This window comes from Anas platyrhynchos, chromosome 7 (genome assembly GCF_047663525.1).
Source record: "Anas platyrhynchos isolate ZD024472 breed Pekin duck chromosome 7, IASCAAS_PekinDuck_T2T, whole genome shotgun sequence".
NCBI lineage: Eukaryota > Metazoa > Chordata > Aves > Anseriformes > Anatidae > Anas > Anas platyrhynchos.
Window position 1 is genome coordinate 33,865,077 of NC_092593.1, and position 19,668 is coordinate 33,884,744.

A 19,668-nucleotide genomic window follows, 5' to 3' on the forward strand; every position below is an offset into this window, starting at 1 on the left:
ATGCTTTAAAAAAGCATAAATACAACCATGAGAAATGGTAATGAGTAGCAACAGATGTTTTTCTCTTTACAGCAATTATGGGAGGGTAATTACAGATAGAAATAGAGCCTCACAGCAACAGTGAGCTTTATCAGGGAGTTCTCAAGAATGAAGCAAGAATAGCTTTGAACATAAAAGAAAAGAATGAGAAGTTAATTCTTAAGTGAGAAAACTGCATGTGGAAGCATGCATGTTTTGTGTGATGGCTGGACACACTGTCACCAGATATCCTTTGTTTGTTAGCCACTTTTTAGCGTAGGTCAATAAGCAGGGGTGTTTAGGAGGCAATAATCACTGTAAAACTTTAATGATTTTTTTTTTAAAGCTTTTATGCAAAGATAAAAGTGATTCTACTTGCTGCACTTCCAAAGATTACTGATATGTCACCTTTTTATTTTAATTATCAGTGTTTCTTCTATTTCTTCATCTGTTGGTTTTAGTGAGGTATGAAATGTTAATACAGCTTGCTAATTTTCACATATGAAATCATCTTGACACCAGATGTGGTGTCACATTATTTCTCCATATTTTTCTTTTTCCTCTAAATTGTTAAATTAATATGAATTCATATGAAAAAAAAGGATGCTATACATTAGTACAGACTTGTGGACTTCCCTGCTCTTGTGTCTTTGGTCAGCTAATATGCCATGCAGAGGAAAATGCAAGTTTCAGGAAAAAGAAATGTAAAACTGTAATGGAGCATAGGTGAGAAACACCTGGACTGAACTCTGAAGCACTCAGTATGAGAGCAACAGAACTTTTTTTTTTTTTTCCTTATGCAAGTAAAGTAAGAAGTGATTTCTGGTTAAAAGTACTCAACTTTCTCTTCAAATTCTTAGAAAATACTTATTTACCAAAACAACTTGAATAGGTTAGAATTTTTGAATAATGCTAGAACTGATGGTGGGTTTCTGAGGGTTAGCAATGTTGCTTGTTGAAGAGAGCTCTTTCCATGTAGGTAAATTTGGTGTCCAAAGTTCTTATATTGTAAGACCTGCTGCCGCTTGAGGCATGAGGCACTTCATTTATAGCTAGTCCAGCTTTTTCAGAAGCACTGACTCTGGCTGTTTGAGTAAGCCAGCATTTGTAAGTGGTCTTGCATTATCTCAGCTTGCAGATCCAATGCTTGAACAAGCTGCTCCCCACAAACCATCAATTTGGAAGTTGCCGTGTGGCTGGTCATTACAACATAAGCACTGGTTTGATTTCTCTGAAATATCTGTTCATCAGGATCCACTCTGATTGCCTGGGGGTCTGCTTTTTTATATTTTCAGTGAAAATAAGCTCATTCTTAATATCTTACAGTTTTGAACTTTGATCCAAATGAATGACAGTCATTCGAGAAGTGAGATAATTTTAAAAACAGGATAGATATTAATGGTCAGTTATTATATGGTACTCTTTAAGTATATTGTTTTTATTGGCCTTATTCTAGTAAATATGCAGGCTTTCCTGATGTATCTGATACTGAATATTTTTTCTATCTTGTTGCTAATATTACTAGATCAGTGTATCTGTAAGAGTATATTATTATAATTTGGTCTGAGGAAGGGGATCAAGGATGCGCTAAAACTTGCTCCAGTTTTCTTGTCGTGTTTATATGAGAATCTTAATTTTGTCTGCATTTGTAATCAATTTCCATGTTAAATTTTACAAGTAATAGTAGTAGAAGGCCAATAGTGAATTTGCTAGTCCCAAACAGCAACAGAATCTTGATAATAGCTGGAAGTAGAGGTGGTGACAGTCCTAGCAGTCCAGCAGTGATCTGGCTGAATGGAGGACTCTCACCCTCTGGAAACAGACACAAACTGCCTGATAAGCTGTTAAGAACTATGTGCAGTTCCTATATATTTCCCTATCACATTTTTGTAAGGATTTCCCTGTCATAAATAACCTGAGATGTCTGTCTCCATGGCTAGTTAAAACAGAGTTTCTACTAGCAGATGGTATTACCTGCAGGTTTTATAGGAACAATACTTTATTCTGTCTTGGCACGGAAAAGAGTTTTAGTGATGTAGGTTGTTGCAGGAAGTTCTCAGTCAAATTTCAGTGAGATGTCATACTAAAAGTGAAGGGTTTTTGTGTTTCCACATGATTTTTTTTGTTTAAATTTTCCTTAAGATGGTATGTTATGCATTTTCATCTGATATTGTTGCTTTTTTACCTGTTCATCTGTGATGAAGACTGGCAGCATCTGTGATAATCAAGGATGCAACACTCAGAAGATGCCAGCAAGCAAAAAGGGAGGAAGTTGAGCTGCTGAGCGACTAGAGGCCACAATTGCTGTGAGCTCTTAATATTAATGTTTAACAAAAGGTCAGCAAGACTTCTGCACCAGAATGTATTTTCCCGTGAGCCTTCTTACAGAAAGCTATTGAGCTATTTTTCCTCATAATTCTGATATTCAGGATTTGGATGTCTTCCCTTCAGTGAATGGCCTATTGAAGGAAATGTGATTTGAAACCCAACTTGAGTCAAACTCAAACAAGGAATAAGCTTTCTGTTTTAGAATTACAAATTACAATTTCTGTGATTGACTCGAAGTCTTGAAGTGATCTTACGGTGTTTGAGTGAGCAAGAATTAGTTTCTTGCACTACCTGAAAATCCCCCTTTTTAGAACTATTTCAGACTCCATTCTGTGGGGTTTTCTGTGTCATGTTGAGTCCCGTCTATTAATGCTCATCACCTTCATGTCAGTAATTTTGCAGGAATAGAAACCTGAGTGTAAGTAGTCTGCTTGCAGTGTGACTGCCCATTGTGATGAAAAAATAAAGCTTTCTGATCCTCGAAGGGCAGGCCAGTAATTGTTTGCAGGTGCTTTGTCAGCAGTGTGTATATGCACCTTGCTGTTGGATTATTGTGACCATTAGAAATACAAAGAAATTCATTTGAGCTTGTTTGTCATGGCATTTTGTTCACAAGCTTACCCTTAGCTGACTTACTGCAAAGCAAGCAGATGGCATGTATCATGTTTATCATCACCAGTTTGTGATGGGGAAGTAGTTTTTCACAGCGTGTGATTAATGACTTTGAAATTGTTTTGTGTATTGAATTCTGTATCAGAGTACTTTACAAACCTGTTTTACTGCTGAATAATCTCTAAATCTCAAGGCATTAGGTGCACAGTGTTTGCTGTTCTGTCTAACTACAGCTGTGAGAGGAGAGATGATGATTTCATTTTCTTCCTGTCTTCTTGAACTGCCTAGCCCTGTTGGTCGCAGTGGATAAAGGCATGTTATCCAGGCTGGTTGATCAGGGATTGCATCTCCCCTGGATAAACTTATTTCTGACTCCATTTAGCTGCTTAGCAAATAACGGTCATTTTTATGACTTCAAAAAAAGTGAACTGTGGTATGAAAATAGCAGGAAAGCAGATGATCTAGAGACACATCCCTTTGAGTTATGATTCGAAGAGTTGGAAACACTGTTCACAAGTACCTTCTGTTCTGTTCAGTGAAGATGCTTTAGATAGACCGCGCTAAAGCTGAAACAGGTAAAGTAATCCAGCAGCTGAGGGATCTATCTCTTGTTCAATGTAAGTTGATAAATACAAAAGGCTTGGGGGTGTCGGAGGCCTGGTGGGTGGCACCGTCCTTGCTGCCAGGAGCACTCTCAGTGGCTTTAGAGCTGTATTTTGGAGGAGGGAGAATCAATTTTGGTACTCGACCACTAGGGCTGAAATCGGCACGACAACAAAATGTTCACTCAAACATAATTATTTCTGTGAAGGAGGTAAAAGGCAAGACTCTATTATGTCTCTTTTTTCTCATTTGACATCTGGGCATGTGCTGGTTCACTGGAAAACTGGGAAGTGACCAACACTTGGGAAGCTGGATAGTGGGGGAAGATGAACATGAAATAGTCAGTGTACATTAAGGCTTTCTGTTTTCCCTTCAGGAGAAAAGGATAAGGCTATAAAGATTAAAAGGGGACTACATAAAATAGCTGTGGAAAGAGATACTATATTACCGATCTGTTTTTATAGGGAACACTAACAAAGATAAAATATGATGCTTTATGAAACACAAAAGTAAAATGTAGTTTATTCACATCGACTATTCCTATATATCCACTTCCAATAAAAATTCAGCTGGCCACATTTTACTTAAAGAAATCCTCACTAAAAACCCGTAAACTTCAATTTTTGCCCTTTTGCCTAGGTAATTTAATTCATGGAAGTTGTAACAGAACCATAATGCAATTTCATGGCTAGGTTCAGTTGCTGGGTATCTTAAGTGGTACAAACCCTGGAGCAAATGATGCCTCCTGAGTTACAGGGGCTGGGTTTGGGTGAAACCAAGGGCATGTCATGCTGAAGACTCTGAATGGCAAGCTACTGCAAACAAACAGGCATTTAGAACAAACCTATTTGTTAATGTAGAACTGTGGGGAGTGTTGATAAATCGAATAGCAGCAATCAGCAAGCACGTGTGCGTGCTTTTATGTCTAGGTCTAATGCTAGTTTTTGTTTAGGTGTTGAGAAACAGCTCGATTCCCTTGATGGCAAGGGATGGTAGAGCTGTCCTATGTCACTGGTGTCCTCAAGTGTTATGTAGCACGCACACATGCTTCTGAGTGGACAGTCAAGGCAGACATTTGTCTCCTAAAGAGATTGTAGGGTAATTCTTCATTGGTATCCAGTGATTGAACAAAACTTCTGCCTTGATTAATGTTGACCTAGCTGTATTACTGTGCTTTCATACAGGATGCCACAGAGGGAGTAAATACTTACTCTAGAAAAAGCTTGTCACACACCTGTCCTTTTCATTTTCCCTTCAAGCCTCAGCATTTAGGCCAGTGACCCAGTGAGAAGTGATCAGACTGGATTTGAATTGGTGACTCATTTTGGTGTTGTCCACCCTTGGAGCAAAACGGAGGTGTAGCAGGGAGGCTAGTGTACGCTAAAGAGCCGAGGAGATGCTGGATGAGCAGGTTATATGTGGATTTAAAACAGGTTATACATGGATTTAAGGGATTGCAGACTTGTGTTACCTAGGTTAAAAGAATGAGGTATGCCTGTGGGTTGTCCTGGGTCCTGCTATATACTGCACTGGGCATAACTGGGAGGTGAGGGAGCTCGAGTGTATTATATACCGAGTCTCTATTTCCAGAGCCGTACCGAAGGACAATGAAGTGTCTCTTGCTGTTTCTTATGTGTGATTTGTAGGTTATAAACTATGGTAGCACTCCCGAAGCTTAGCTTATAGTGCCTCTTGACAGGGTGACATACCATTGTCTTGGTGATTTCCTGAGTATCTCCTGTGTACAAGGTGATATGCAAAGCTTTAGAGAATGTGATGGATGACTTTACAGAGCCTCACAAAGTCCAATGACATATCAGAGTTGATCTAAGTCACAAAGCAACTGAATGCTGCAGCCAGGTTTTTGTGATAGATGAGATGTGTGGGTGATTTACCTACAGGGGAAAGGCTGATGGACAGGAAACTTGCACTCCCTTTTATTTCCATCGCAGCTATACCTCATACTAGGCACATACTCCAGCTAAACTGATCTAAGTAGCCGTTGCTGTCAGGGGATATTTTGTTCTGAAATGCAGTCAGATTACTGTTTTTCCTTATTTTCAGTGATACATCAAAAGAAATCCATTTATTGTAGGAAAAGATTGGATAAAACTGACTTCATGCAGCTTTCCATTGCAAATGATGCTAGGTAATCATGTTGTGAGACAAAAAAATAACTTTTTAAGTGCAACCATTTGCAGACCTTCAGTTACTTCCCTCCAAGTTCTGCAATCCAGCGTGGTTTTGCTGAAGTTGTGTTGGTTCCAAGAACAGTCATTTCTGCAACTCGTCCAGTCTTGTCTTCCTTCCTTGCTCCAACAGGGAACGTAGATGAGAAGAGAGGTGGATCTCTGAGAAACTTCCCATTGTCAATATAATTGGCCATGAGGAAAATATGCAGGCAGGTTTTCTTGAGGCTGTTAATGGAGTCTGTTGGCTATTTTGACTACGTGTCAGATGAGCGTTTGCCTGGTATGGGGTCTCTGGTAGTCTAATTTTCATTAGAACATAGGTGCAAAAGAAGGGGAGGGGGATGTAAATGTGGGAGTCAAGCAGTTCTGTCACCTCTGCTGTTCATATAAAAATAAAGTAGCAAATATCACTATTTTCTAATTAGGCAACAAAACAACTAAGGATAGTTACTTCTGTTTTGGCGTGTATTCCTATATTTCCATGGAATTGCTTGCAAGTGGCGTGCAAGTGCTTTCTCTAGTCTTCCTTAGGGGAAAACAAGTACTCAGAGGGCTAATTGTATTTTATGGAAACTGTAGGACAACAACTTCAGTATTTTATTTGATAATAACTGAAAATCACTTTAAATTTAATAAGCAGAAAAGCCAACAGTGGTATCAGTATTTCCAATCTGTGAGACTTCAAGCACAAAGATACTGCTCTGGTGCCTCCAAACAGATGGATACAAACTAAATGGATCCTTGTGCCCATTAAAAAAGGGGGTGGTGGTGAACTCAGTTGCCACATAGAGCCTTTGAAGTTACATATATGAAATGAATGGCATAGATTTTTTTATCCGTATACATTTTTTTTTTTTTAAGGATTGATGTGGCTCTTCATTAATCTTATTTCTTTGATTAGAAGGTGTTAATAGAGAAGGTTCATAGTGAGGATGGAGTCCTCAGTACTGGTCTTTGCTGGCTTACTACTCTTTTAATAAAGACAGACATAGATTAACAGTGAGGTGGTGTGGGAAATAAGTCATTAACTGCAATAAAGTGCTAGTAATATGAGGAGACACATTAATAATGACAATGGCAATGTCACTGATGAAAAATGCAACTTCTAGACTTTGAAGAAGTTGTTTTTTTGTGGGGAATTCCTATTAATTGTCTGTTCTGTGGTCTCCATCTCTAGTTTTTTTTTTTTTCTCTGACTGTATTATTTTATTAACAAGCTAAGAGAACAAAAAAATCAGTAACTGAGGAATCATCTGGTGAGTACTGCAAGCATGTTGTTCACAGGTAGTACTAAACCCAGGAATAAAAAGCTTTCCTGAGGCATAAAATGTTAATAGTTCAGAGAGATAAACCTCAAGAATTCTGTCCAAGTGAATTAATACTTCAGATGGAATATATATCACTGCACAACTGGAACTTCTCAGCAGTCTTTCATAGCTGGGCATTGAAAACCTCATTTAAGTGATGCAAAGGGATGTCACTAAGTCTGTGCACTAGAAAAATCCAGTTGAAGATGAATTTTACCTTCAGAAAAGTATTGTTTAAATTCATAGCTTAAACTGTTGCTCTTTGCACCAAGTGTCCATGTATCACCTATTTATGGTCTATAATTCATTGTTGAACATGTTGTTATTCCATAGAGAGATTTACACTAGAAAAATAGAAATTAAATACAGTTAAAGAATGAACTGGCTGTTCATGCGGTATTTATTAGTGTTCATTGTTAATGTTCCATAAATACCCAGTTATTTGGATATTAGCACTTCATTAGTCAAAAATGACTATCCAGTTACAGGAACCTGTTACTAAGAACATTATGGCTGTGCATTTTAAAATCTTTCCCCGGCTGGTACTGAAGTTTGTGCTGGGATGGAGTGAAGAGAGCTGTGTGCTTCTAGGGGTGTGCGTTGCCAGAACCTTGTGGAGTGTGATTCAGGAGGGAGACGGGCCAAAAATGGAGTGAGTCTCTTACAGTGGAGTCTGCCTTGGCTAAAAATCTGTCATTTTAAATTTCTACAAGGTTGCTTTTGTGTGGAAGAAGTGGCATTTCCCATATCCTGTTATTTCATAATTTGTTGGAACTTGCAAGCAAACCCTCAGACATCAGGAGCATTAATGCCACTTGAGGTACTCTTGCTATGTTACTAAAAGCATGGAAAAATAAAGGTGCAAATAGCTTTCTTAGATGGATTATTTATCAGAATTACTTGAGAGTGACACAAGTTTTGCTTTTAGCTGCAAAGGAGCTGCAACCCAACGAACATCTTGTCAGACTTCTGGGAAGATGGCAAAGCAACCATCTCAGTAGCAGTAACCTGAGATCTTTTAGAGAAAATATGTGGGTGAATGCTTGTTGGGCGCTTCTTTGGAGCTCTTCCTTCTGCAGTTCACAGATGTGGTGCACCCCTTGCTGGGGTGGGTCTGCTCTTGTCTGCCAGGTGCCCATGCTGTCTCCATGCTCCTTGCTGTCTCCAGGGCTCTCTTTTGCAGAGCTGTAGCAAGGGACTTTCTTACTAGGGTGGGACTTTATGTTGTCCTTCCTGAATTTCTGGAAATTTCAGTCCATTCTTCCAGCCTGTCTAAGCTTCTCAGGAATGGCAGCCTCTTAAGGTTTTTCCAACCTTAATGAGTCTATGGTAATTAGGTTTTTCTCATTTGTGTCCAGAAATGTGTTGCAAGAGGACCTGCTCTGTGATTTCAGTCGTGTTAGTGCATAACCTAAAAGCATCAGACTTCATGTGGCAACAACAGCACGGTAAATGACATGCCTAATGTTGTATTTAATGAGTAATTGTGTAAAAATGATTAATGGTTCAAGCTGTACTATTTGGGTTGGGTTTTAATTGAGTAATTAGCAGCATTAATAAAAGATATATGTACGTGGTGATACACTTCCAATAGACTTGCAGGGGTAGTTTCTCATGCACTGGAGATCAAGCAGTATTTTGTTTCACAATTAGTTTAAGTATTTTCTACCCTTTGGAGTAATTGTTTTACATTTTGACCTAGTGAAATACTTATGATTATTAATATGGGCCAAAACGAGAAAGAATGAGGGTGTGGGAGAACATCTTGCCTCAGTTTTGGCAGGGTTCCTAACAGTCTTATTTACAGTCCATGTAATAATATTAATTTGCATGGATTTAGGAATATTGGTGGAATAAAAGACTATGCTAATCTGTCAGAAAAGAGGAAGAAAGTGCTCTGATATAAATTGCTTCATAAGTAAGTCTGGAGAATCAATTTCATGACATTAGGTTTTGTATCTCTTGAGTAGTTTTTGCCTTTCTGTGTAACTGGACTATATTAAAAGCGGATGCATTCTGACTGCAAATCTAGGAAACTTGGTACCAAAGTATTTCTTTAGCATAAAATGTATTTGGGGGTGGATTCTTGACTTGCTAAATGCTTGGAAGGTAGTAAGAGCCTCATACTAGTTAAAAATGACAGATCAAAGGTGCCAGCCTTGCAGAGCTGTCTGAGAAGGGTGGAGAAGAGCAAGCAGAGGACAGACTTCAGATTTTGTACGAAGTGATGGCAAGAGAGGTAACTGCTGCTCTGCTTGTTCACCATTTAACTGTGGGTTGAGGCAATGTCTGAAGCTCTAACACACGTGATGATGAAAAAACAGTGGCAGTGAGAGCATTTATCCTGCTGTGTTCAGTGGCAGTGTCCCCAGACAGTTTTATTCAAGTTATGAAGAGGAGCGTGGTGATAGTGCTATAGGGATGTTGCTTCAGGGCTTTGTGTTCAGTGTAACTAGAGGTGATGATGAAAAAGATGCATTTGAAAGAGGCCCTTCTTCCTGAAGACAGAAGCAATCTAACTGGAATCACACATGTCAAAGTATCAGTTGAAAGCCAAAAAGCAGTCTTGGAGATGGTTATGTACACCCAACATTAAAGTATAGGTCAAATTCGCTTGGATGGGATGATGCAAACCATCCCCAGCTCCGGCAAATACTGTGGAGCATTTAATGACGGCTTTTCCGAAGGACAAGCCTCGGGCATCTCACGAAGACCTGTCCTGTCAAACAGGTAAGTGTGGTAGTTGTCTTACCACTGTAATCAGTGTGTGTTGTCTTAAATTATTTTTATTGAAAAGGGATACTTTAAATAATTGCGATAGATTTTCACTAAAATAAATGTTTATTTTGTAAAAAAATCAATGCATTTTTATTTGTGTTGCTGCATTTCACATATGCCAGCAGGCACTCTGGGCTGATATGGGAGAATATAAAGAAACAAAACAACTTGCATTGGATCATTCTTTCTACTTCATCACTTTTCAGTGCCTCTACCTTAGTCATTCCCTCTTTCCGGGTCAATTGCATTCCTCTTCTGATAGGACTTTGCAAGCCCTTTTCTTGAGTTCTTTGTAATGGGTATCAGGCTTCATTTCACATCCAAAACATGTTTAAAGTATAATTGGAAACTTGTTGTACTTCTGCTTGGTGTGCCAGTGCAGCTCTTTTCAGTGCAGTCCCTTGTACAGCATTTAGACTGGGAACGGTTTGTTTGGAAAGTATAGTTATGTTTTTTTCTTTTTTTTTTTTTCTTGAAAGTGAGGACTGACCCTGTGATTCTTGCAGTGCGTTTTACTGACACCATTGGTCAGTCTTATCATTGCCTTCTTACTGTACAGAACAACTTCTCTCTATCTGCCTTAAGCAGTTCTGATTACTGAGAAGGCAGCTAGTAAACTTCTCCCTGAAATGGGCGCTACTGTTGGTGATCCTTCTGCTTCGAACTGAGTAGTGGTCTTCTTCTTCCCTCCTATGGCAGGAAGGGCTGTGCCTTGGTTAAAGCAAGAGAAGGAGATGAGATCTCAGTTCTTTAGGTTTTCAAGCCAAACTCTTGGGGTTTCAAGCCAAACTCTTGTTTGTCTATACAAGTAGCCACTGTATGAAGCTTTGTGGGATCAGCCACCCTTTTTGCCCCAAATATGGCTTGGAGTAACACAATCAGTGGCTGTTTCTTAATCTTAGGAGAATAAGAGGATGTTTCGAGCACCAGGCATACAAAGTAATGACTGCTAGCCAAAGCTCTCGCTAATTATTTGTAATTGAGAGCAGCATATGCCCACTGCACTCTGTACTCAGTGTCACACCTCACTGGTGCAAGGCTTTAGCTGGACTTGAAAACCTGTCTGTAAGCACCTTGTCTCTGGAAATACACAGCTGTCATGAGCAGAGGGGAAAAAACAGTCACTTAAAGTAGTTCCTACAAATAGTTTAAAGGGATCTTGTCACTTGGTATGACTGCAGACAGCCGTGTTAATTCCTAGATGAGTGGTATTTTTCATAGCAGGCTCTTTAATTCAAGCATGACGTTTCTAACTTCATATTCGTGGTGCATTTATTTAGAGCAGTGTTCTTTCCTGCTTCCAAAAGGAAACTGGAGGTGGTTTTCTCTGTGGCGTCTTCAGCCTTCAGCGTGCCAATCCTCGGGGAAGAGCAGGCTGGTTTAGTAAGAGCTGTTACAGCGTTTGCTTATGTTTTGCTGTGGACAGTTAGTGTGTAAGAGCCAGGGTATGAGTCAAGCTCATTTTTTTAGATGCCATGGCTTACGCTGTCAGTGGCTCTGGTGTATTGCAGTAGGTAGAGGTGGTAAGGAGAACTGTGAATAAAAGCGAGCCAGTTGTTCAATAAATCACGGGGCTAGACCTTAATCACTTAAATGATTTATAGATTAAATGCAAGGGAAATAAAATCTTTGTAGAAGAAGGATGGTGACTGTTCTTGTTTTGCTTAGTACTTACACTGGAAAATATGAGACAAAACACTACAGTAAATATGGGTTTGACAAACCAATTTAACTTCCATATGAGTCTCAGGCTTGTGATGCAGATGTTTAATGAAGTGAGCTGATTCCCCACTGACTTTGCATTACCATTTTGAGTCATTTCCCTAACTTGTAGTGCTTTGTAGAATCTCTTCAAAGTAAAATTAACAGCTGTCTAGTCTGGCATTTTTCCTGTGTATTATGTAGAGAAGAAAATCACTTTAGTTCATACAAACAATTTGATAATACTGTGGTGGGAGAGAAACCTGAAACCCAGCGTTGCGGCTAATGTGAGAATGTTCTACTTAAAAGCTTTCAATATCGACAGTCTTAAAAGAAGTGTACAGTTAAAGCTTTGTGGGGTAATAATCCCATTTTTTTTCTTTAACAGTAGACTTTCATGGTTGTGCATTCCCTTTGTACACTGTGGTGCTCAAGACTTCGTATCTAGGAGCAGAAATAAATTCAATAATCTTGTAATTCAAACAATAGTTTAATATCGCTAATATATAGTTAAGTTTCAACAGTTTAACGTAGCTAATCATTGATGCTGTATTAATGTTATTATAAGTAATCATAATAATGATTCTTAACCTATTAATACTACACTTACAAAGCATGTAGAGTTGATGCTAAGAGGGGAGAACAGTCACTCCTCCAGAAGTGGAACGAAGGGACAAAAAGATCTTTTGTAAGACATAGCAGCCTGTCTGCTGGGAAACAATTACTGAAATGCATTCAGCCAGGAGAAACCACAGATTCTTGGGGAAAGATGTCCTGCAAACTAATTAAACCAATTCTGAAAGTATTTTGGATAAAATCCGAGATACATTGGCTTGCAAAATGCAGTCTTTATATGCAGAAGCCTATATAAAAAAATAAATAAATTGCATTTGAAGTACTTTGTAAGGGACCTCAGTATGCATTGAGGAGAACTGGACTTTAATGGGATGTGATCAGTTGGAACTCTGTTTCACTGAGCTTCAGAAACAGTAAGAGGTGTAATCCTTTTTCCCCAGTGTTACTTCATAAGGGACAAAATTGGATTTGGTCTTCACATTACGATGGGTACTTGTCCTTCTTTAATGGCGATACACCATTCTCATCAGGTTGAAGGGTAAATGCTAATAAATGTGTGAAAACTCCTTGCTCTAATCACCTGCTAGTACCTCAAAGGTTTAGAAAAGCTTGAGATCAACTTCACAATATTGGATCACCGTGGGATGTGTAAATATAATGTTATAATCAGTTTTCATCGCACTTTTCATCCTGTGACCATTCCTCTTACACACCTCTTCTGTTTGGTGTTGCTGATAATATCCTAAAGTGAAACTATTTTGGAAGGAACCCTTTGATTCTGTTCATTTGTTTCATAGAGTATCTCAAGTTGGAAGGGACCCAGAAGGATCATCGAGTCCATTTCCTTGTTCTTTTATTTTTTCCAATAACAAGATAACTGTTTGAAACTTTTGCAGATGAAAACCTGCATCTGATTCAGTTACATGCTTTCTGTAACTGGATTCAAGGTGCAAAAAAAACAAACGAGGGTGAAGTTGCAGGATTGGGATGGCTGTGTAGTGCTGCTGACAGCAAACTGCTGCTTTTCAAGGTGAATTTCCAGTAACTGGCTAATTCATTAAGATGCTTGAGTTGTCTTACCTGTCTTAGGATATCTGTTCTCCAAAAGGAGATAGCACTTTGTTCATTTTTGCCATTACTGAGGATATTTGATACAAATATTTGAAAATACTTTGCTTCAAAACAGATATGTCAGCACTTGATTATTCTCCCTCTAAACTTTTTTTTCTCTTCACTCCTGGTAAGGTTTTCTTTACAGTCACTGATGTGTTCATTGCCACTTTACCAGAGAGCTGTGAACATATTTCTAGTAGTCTGTGAATGTGTCTAGGAATAATCTTAAATATTGTATTTGATTTTTTGTATAACACTGAAAAAAATGGAGAAAGGTGTGAGCATACAGTTAGTGGTTTGGTTCCGATTCTGCTCAAGAAAAGCAAACAGCCTGTTTTCAAACTGACAATTTTGCTGTGACGGTGCAGCTATGAAGTTATTTTTTGGTGCAGCCCAGTCCCCACCGGTAAGGACACGGAAGGGATGAGGAGCAGACATGATGACACATGCTGTTGCTGTCCCCAGCTGTTTGCTCCCCTCTCCTGAGGGCTGTTTCTGGCCCCAAAGCAGATGTGGCTGATCAGGTCCCAAAGAGCAGCAGTTCTCAGTGTGGGGTGCTATGAACTTCAGTTTGTGCTTGCCTTCCTACAGAGGGCTAAATATGAAGTATATCACTTTATATATTCAGTGATATAAAATATATCACTTAATACAAAGTGATTTGAGACTAGTTCATTACATCAGAAATAAAGAAAAGTCACGTAACTATTGAAGAAACATTTTCTTCAAACATCTTTTACATATTTCTTCTTGCCATATGCTAATTTAAATTTGTTAGTATATATAGGAGTTCATGCATGTTGCGTATCATCTTTCAAAACTTCTTATAATGGGCCTGAATGTACCAGAGCACTTCTGAATATGTTACTTGGTGTCAGGGAGAAGAATCACAATGCAGAGTAGGACAAGCAGTCACTGATAGTTTTTCATCTGCTGCTTTTGCAAATTTTAGCAGGTTCACCACTGGAAATGCCACAAGCCAGGGTGCAGTGGTCTGGCTTTCTGCTCTAGTGTGACTGGGTCAGGAAAGGTTGTGAGTACGTCCTAACTCTGTCCTGAATGCTGTTGAAACTCTTCATTCATTCCTTTGTTTTCTTTTGCACTTAGACCCAAAGCTGTTTTTTTATTTTATTTTATTTTTTTTTAATAATGACACATGTAATGACTTAACTAGGATCTAGTGAACTTTCATACATTTTTAGATGAATATTAGACCTTTCTTTCTTACTTACAGTTTTTTTTCCAGATAGCATGTAAGTAATTTTAAACACTTCTAATTTTGTTAACTCCAAAGGCTCAACAGGAAATAAAGTAGAGTGTGAATTTACTGTTTTTTTTTTTCTTTCTTTTTTTTTTTTTTTTTTTGCCTGGGAATGATTAATTAGTTGGAGATGAATTTGCACACATTTTCTGCATTTTTTTGGTCTGTAATGTTTCTCATTAGCTCTTTTGTAAAAGCATGACTAATTGTGCAAAATACATTGAGAATATTTGAGAATACAAATCAAACAATCAGAACAGTCTTATTTATAATTGGTGAAGACTTATTGAATACTTATGTGCTCTCAGTTTTTGTGTAAGCAAACCTGTGTCGCACATCTAGCATGCTATGAAGTTTCTAATGCTGGCCATTTATTTCATCTGACACAGATGTGCACACAAACCAACACATCTTATCATTGTTTTAGCATGGAGGCCATGAAAAACTGGAAAGCATTGCAGCCCTGCATTTAGAGAAAAGACCTGGGAGCTCCTTGTTTTATCTGCCACCTTCTAGCAAGCTTGCATAGCTGCAGGAGCGTGTGTCAGCTCCAGTGCAGTATTTTACCCTGAGAAAAATGAAAATGAGATGCTCTGACGTGATTGTTGCTGCCTGAGGTGTGATGCTCCCAATTCTGCAAGGGAGGGCCACCAAGGATCCATAAGGTGTTACCTCTTAATGTCCTCAGACTCAACGGGTTCCATGTCGTAGGCCAGGACTTTGCACCATACCTGAATATAAACTAAACCCTGGTGTCACAGACTGTAACAACCTTGTGTATAACGCTTAATGCGGTGCTAAGATGGGTTTTAATTAGTGAGGGATTTTAAGAACGTGGCAGTATTAGAGGCAATACTTCCTGGTTGGTGGCTGGGCATGATTTAGAGATGTCTAGCTTCTGTGATGTTAAAAGTGTGCTGTGGTATAAGCTGCAACCTCTGGGATTCAGTTGGGAAAACACATGTCAATTTAGATTTTGACTTGGCTCCTATTGAGGCCATGTTCAGCAAAGCGCTGTAGTGCTGCAGCAAGTGTAACATTGCTGAGCTCTGAGATTTTCTGGAACAGAAAGCAGAAGAAAAGGCAAAATGTAGGAGAAATGATAAAATGAAAATACTGAAAGGAAAGACAAATAGATGAGATTTAATCTAGGTATACTCATGTTTCTGGATTACATTTAGTATGCAGGAAAAGTGCATTGTACTTAATTACTTGAAAATTTGGCTATTATGCTATTACTGTCTTTTTTCAATTGAAAGGAACTTTGGTTTTCTTCACTGCATCACTTGTCTTTATCAGTTCTCATGTTTTAATTGTTACGCTTGCTCCTGTGTTCTGCAGGTTCTTGCCTTTAAAAGAATGCCTTGCTCTCCTTACTCAATGTGCTTTTCACAAAGTATTTGAAGGTAGCTCTATAGAGGGGAAGCATCTGTACCTTTTTTTTCCCCTTTCAACTGTAGGAAAGGTCCTCATCTGAATTGCACGCTGTGTTTGTACGCCTGGAGATCATAGTGCATTAGAATACACACGAGTTACAGAGTGCAAGACTCTGTCGCAGTGCTGGAGTCATCTAAGCATCACGGATAAATACAACAGCAAGCAGCCGTGGGGGCTGTGTGCAGCCAAGTGTTACAGTTCACTCCTCTTGCTGTTGAAATGCTAAAATGTCTGCTAGTAAAATGTGCTCTACTCCTCTCATTGAATGTATAATAAAAGAATGTTCTTAAAAAAAGCTTTTCTCACAGTAGGTAACTTCTGACCTTAAGTACTTGTCAAACCTGCAGTGAAACAAAAGTAGCTTTGTGGGTTGAAATCAAGCCCAAGCATGGAGCTCATTATTTTTTATCTAAAAAAATCGAAGTAGATTTTCTCGTGTTTAGATGAAGTCCTCTGTTTACCTGTTTTGTTTTAGAATTGCATTACAGCTTGGCAAAGAGATGTTCCTGTATTTAAATGCAAGGCCAAGAAGCGTGCTCTGTGCTGTTTGACTCGGGCAGTGCTGCTGGTGTTACTGGGAGTTTCTCTGCCCTGGTGTGAGCATCGAGTTCGTGCTGTGGGGAAATGCCTTGAAGGCGTCAGCCTTGGGAAGTCATGTGAGTAGGTTGTAGCTGCTTTGCTCTGTGCCTTCTCCACGCTTCATGCAAGTGTTGCTCAGGCTGCGTGTATGGTGCGAGTGTGGAGCCCTGCAGTGTGTTACTGCCACTTTGCACTCTGTTTGCAAGGCCTTGAGATGGAGGCTTGCCAGGCGTGCCTGGTGTGAACTCTTCCTGAGCTGTCTGCAGCTTTGTTTCACCTGGCGTGGCTGCAGCTGCGATTTCCCCAATTGATCCACGGAGTGGATGCTAGAGTGAGGAAGAACAAACCATCCATGTGGGCATCATCTTCCTCCTGGCAAAGGACAAGGGATGCCGACAGCTGTAACGCCGCCCTGTATGTGAGGACCCAGAGGAGCAGGGGAGGGGTAAGCATAACATCATAAAAAGGTGGAAACTGTGCTTGTATAATGAGTTTTATTGTTCATTTTTCTGTAATAATTAGATCTAAATTAACAAGGATTAAACGGTTAGGATTTAAGATGGACTAAATACATTCTTGGCGTCTGTTTTAGGATATCTCATTTGCATAAATGATGTGCTTCGTCTTTTCCCTTTAAATGAGATTTAAGCATAATGATAGCATAGTGGCCTTCTTTCTCGGGGGAGACATTCCTCCAGACTTGAAAGCTTTTTGAAGTCATCTGCTTTCATGCTCAGACAGGATGCCAGGTTGTGATTCTCTAATTCCATCTTAAAAATGAGATGAATAAGCTATCAGCAATCATGAATATTGTGCCAGAACCACATATCGAGTACAAGAGTAGAGATTGATTACGCTGTGCTTTTGCACTGAGGTATTTTGCAGGAAATCTACATCACAATACACAGCTTCCTATTGGATTGGATTTAATAAAACAAACTAGAGGTTCAGCATTTTTATACGTTCCACTTTTGGTGATGGCCAGATCTATTGCTCTCCAAAAATAATGTTATTCTGCAGCTGAGGAATACAGAACGTTCTGTCAGTTATTGCAACATCAGTGCTTTGCCATCTATTTTTCTAGCACGTGTTAAAATGATCCCTTTTATGAATCTGGCAATGTGTCAGCATTATGGATGAGAATAGCAGGGATGGACGTGAACCATAAACTAAAAACCAGAGCCCCCTTGACTTAAAGGGATCACTTCAAAACTGGCCAGGTTAAGATCCTGGCATCAAGTACTCTGATCCTCTGGGTTCATTTTAAGTAAGTAATTTCCTTTATTATGGTGAAAGGAAAAAAGGTCGCCATTTAAGTGGTAGTTGTTGGCTAACTTCTGTTAGATACCGGAAATATTTTTATGTAGTAGCATAAAAGCTGTAGATCTAAATCATTTGACTCTACACCAAGGGACTGAGATGAGCAGACATGAATAGAGCCATACCTAGACTTGGGCGCTATGTTTTGGGGCTATGACTTTATAACTGGACTCTGAATGCCCAAAATACAAAGTCCAAGTGGGCTTCTGCAGCTGTGATCCAGTTCTGTGAAGTACTGTATTGCAGTGGTGGTGATAAAAACTACTTGAACCTCTAGTAGCTTGTGGCTCTGATGTACATGCAGCAAAAATACTGAAAGCGTTTTCTCTGTACTGTAATTGAAGTCCTTGGTGGTTGTTGGCGCATCTCCGGAGAGGGCTGTCAAATCTGATCGTGAAGCACTTATGGGATGATTGCATTTTTCTGCTTGTGTTTGGAAAATTTAACCAGTTTACCTAAAAATGCTGATCTGCAACTGTCATGGTCCCTGAGGTGATGAAAGTCAAACGGACCTGCCACTGGGATGGTTTGTCCATGGGGCTGAGCAAGGGGTGGTGAGTGTCTGCTGCCACGCGTCTGTCAAGGCACTGAATCCCCTGGAGATCTGTGTCTGAACTGGAAGATAATTCTCCTTTCTTTCCTCTTGTAACCCGAACAGATTGGTGTGCTACTTCTCGTATTCTGGTTATGGCAAGTCAGAATCAAACCCTGTCTTTCTATGGATTTGATTTTGTTTTACACTATTTTAGTCCTGTGTCAAAAAGGGATCCTTCTTCTGTAGCCTAGCTTGATGGCCAACAATTTTAGGTAGATGACTTGTAACATCTTACCTACCTAACTGCATGTTTATGAAACCCAAAATGCCACTGAGTGTAAAAATAAAAATTTCAGCTGAACTTGGCAAAGTAAAATGTGCAAAGTGTTGAGAAAATCATCTAATTTTGACAAGTTGAGAGTTTTAGAGTGGGAGCTTGTAGTGCATCTAAAAAAAAAAAAAAACAAAAAGAAAAGAAACAAACCCTGTGCCTCTACATCATATTTTCTAACAGCTTTCCATCCTGAAAACACATTAGCATTCTTTGTGGAGAAAAAAAATGTTCACTATATATAGCAATATCTCATACAGTTTTATTGTGTTGATGTGTGTAATGAGCTGAAGCAAAATACACAAGAGTGGGGAAAAAAGTACATAATAGAGGATGTTATAAATACAAGATTTTAAGTCTGCTAATATTTAACCTGTAGTTCTTCTGACAAGTTGAAGAAAATGCCCTGATGAGGTGGAATTTCAAGAAAGGAACAGATGAATTTGGCAGACTGTGCTTTTAATTTGGGAAACAATAACCTGGTCTAAAGCTTAACCTCCCAACACTTGGTGTAAAACTTGTGACAGCCAGTTGTATCTGAAATAACATATCAAAATAATCTCTGTAAACAAAGGGTAGGAAAGGACTTAATGATGTACTGCATGCTATTCTATAACGAACTTGTATTGCTTTGACTTGAAACACAACCTCATGTGTACATACGTGCTGTCTATATGATGTGTGCATGAAAAGCAGGGCAGATTGTGCTGGTTGAAATATAGCTTTGGTTCCAGTGCAAGCTTCAAAAAGAAATTTGTTAGAATTCAAGAAGGGTTTGCACATCATATCTTTGCGACAAAGCAGTCGGGATTGTTATTTCAGAAATGACATATAGCAGTAGTCTCTAGTTTTGCAGCTGCTGTTTTTGCAGAATGAAACGTGGAAAAGCTTCATCGTGTTTGCCACTTCTCAGGACTCCCCTGAGGCTGCTGGGCTTGTACACTCGTGGCCTCAGTTGCTTTTAGGAATCTAGATCA

At 39.2% G+C, this 19,668-nt stretch overlaps 1 protein-coding gene across 6 annotated transcripts in view; it reads left to right on the forward strand.

Moving 5' to 3' along the window:
• ZNF804A (zinc finger protein 804A) overlaps positions 1-19,668 on the forward strand; it is a 448,502-nt gene that overhangs the window by 80,603 nt on the left and 348,231 nt on the right. For 2 of the 6 annotated variants that reach the window (XM_072040469.1, XM_072040471.1), the window contains exon 2: positions 8,419-8,508. The exons of the other annotated variants lie outside the window; for them this stretch is intronic. The gene's annotated coding sequence lies outside the window, so the exon portion shown is untranslated. The remainder of the gene's footprint in view (positions 1-8,418; positions 8,509-19,668) is intronic. 6 annotated transcript variants of the gene reach the window in all.